General features: G+C 43.8%; 1 long non-coding RNA gene across 1 annotated transcript in view; it reads right to left on the minus strand.

Moving 5' to 3' along the window:
* Window positions 1-2,079, minus strand: part of LOC119471096 — a 32,215-nt gene that overhangs the window by 20,809 nt on the left and 9,327 nt on the right. The gene's annotated exons all lie outside the window — the stretch shown is intronic.

Genomic DNA, 2,079 nt, shown 5'->3' on the forward strand with positions numbered 1-2,079 from the left:
CCAGGCTGGAGTGCAATGGCATGATCTCAGCTCACTGCAACCTCTGCCTCCCCAGGCTCAAGCAATTCTCATGCCTCAGCCTATTGCTGGGACTACAGACAGACATGCGGCACCAAGTCCCACTAGTCTTTGTACTTTTAGTGGAGACAATGTTTCACCTTGTTGGCCAGGCTGTTCTCAAACTCCTGGCCTCAAGTGATCCACCCACCTCGGCCTTTCAAAGTGCTGGGATTGCAGACATGAGCCACTGCGCCCAGCTACATTTTGTATTTTTAGTAGAGACAGGATTTCACCATGTTTGGCCAGGCTGGCCCTTTCTGTCTTTATCTTGATTGATTTATCTGCAACATTTACCCCTATTGACCACTTCCTCCTCCTTGAAATTCTCTCTTTCCAGGTCTTATGACATTTTCTCTTGATTTTTCTCATATTTCTCTTTCTCAACCTAATAACCTTTCCCTTTCTCCAGGAACCTCTGAAACATTGGTAGCTCCCAGATCATTGCCCTGTCTATACTCTCATTCAGGGTGATCACGTCCATTTCTGTTTCTGTGTCAATATACGGTACTGCAAATGTGCAAAACTAAACTCAGCTTTTCCTTTAAATCTGGTACTCAGCCTGTTTCCGATCTCGGCAATGACGGCAGCAACCAGTCACCCAAACCAGAAATCTCACGATTGTTCCTGGCTTCTAATTCCCCACTAATCCCCATAGTCAATAGCTCAACAAATAAATCCAGTCTGTTTCACCTTCTTGGTGTGTCCTGAATCTTTCACATCCGCTCCCTCTTCACTGACACAGCTTCAGTTCAATCCCTAACATTTCTCCCGTTCCTCTACCAGCTTGCCAACTGGTCTCTTTGTTTTGTCTTTATTATTCACACTGGTGCCAGAATTACCTTTCTGAAATGACTGCACACACACACACACACACACACACACACACACACACAAAATCTAGGACTTGCCTCGTCCTATAAATGTTCACAGCCCTATGCACATACTTGTATTATGACACTTACACAGTAGTCTATTGCAGGGGTCCCCAACTCACAGGCTACATAGCAGGAGGTGAGCAGCAGGTGAGCAAGCATTACCATTTGAGCTCCACTCCATCAGATCAGCAGGGCCATTAGATTCATAGAAACGTGAACCCTGTTGTGAACTGCGCATGCAGTTTGCACGCTCCTTATAAGAATCTATTGTCTGATGATCTGTCACTGTATATATTACATGTAATAATATACACATGTATACATTATATATTACAATGTAATGTAATATAATGGAAATAAAGTGCAAAAAAAATGTAATGTGCTTGAATCAACCCGAAACCATCCCCCCAATCCTTATCCATGGAAAAATTGTCTTCCACAAAACCAATCCTTGGTGCCAAAAAAGTTGGGGACCGATGGTCTAATGTGTTGCGTTATTTGTGTGTCTTCCCAGCTAGACTATCAACCGGTTGAGTGCAGCTTCCAGGTCTTAGTGGGTTTTGGTGATACCATGTCTAATGTAGCAGATGCTCACTTAACATTTGTTGAATGAATCAACTGGAAAGCACTACTAATATTAAATAAGAAGACTTGAAGAATAGGGAAAATATTTTTTATAATCTGGGAGCATGAAAATTAAGCCGTAAAATAAAAGGACTAGTGATTTGACTACATACACTTCCTTACAATATAAAACACCATGGACAAAGAAAAATGGCTCAGTTGATTGGGCACAATGGCTCATGTCTGTAATCCTAGCACTTTGGGAGGCTGAGGTGGATTGCTTGAGCTCAGGAGTTGGAGACCAGCCTGGGCAATGTGGCAAAACTCTCATGTTTACAAAAAAATACAAAAACTAGCCAGACATGGTGGCACACACCTGTGGTGTCAGCTAGTTGGGAAGCTGAGGTAGGAGAATTGCTTGAGCCCAGGAGATGAAGGCTGCAATGAGCCAAGATCACAACACTGCACTACAGCCTGGGCAGCAGAGCAAGACCCTGTCTCGAAAGAAAGAAGGAAGGAAGGAAGGAAGAAAGGAAGGAAGGAAGGAAGGAAGGAGGGAGGGAGGGAGGGAGGGAGGAAA

Source organism: Cebus imitator, unplaced genomic scaffold, assembly GCF_001604975.1.
Source record: "Cebus imitator isolate Cc_AM_T3 unplaced genomic scaffold, Cebus_imitator-1.0 Scaffold50, whole genome shotgun sequence".
NCBI classification, from domain to species: domain Eukaryota; kingdom Metazoa; phylum Chordata; class Mammalia; order Primates; family Cebidae; genus Cebus; species Cebus imitator.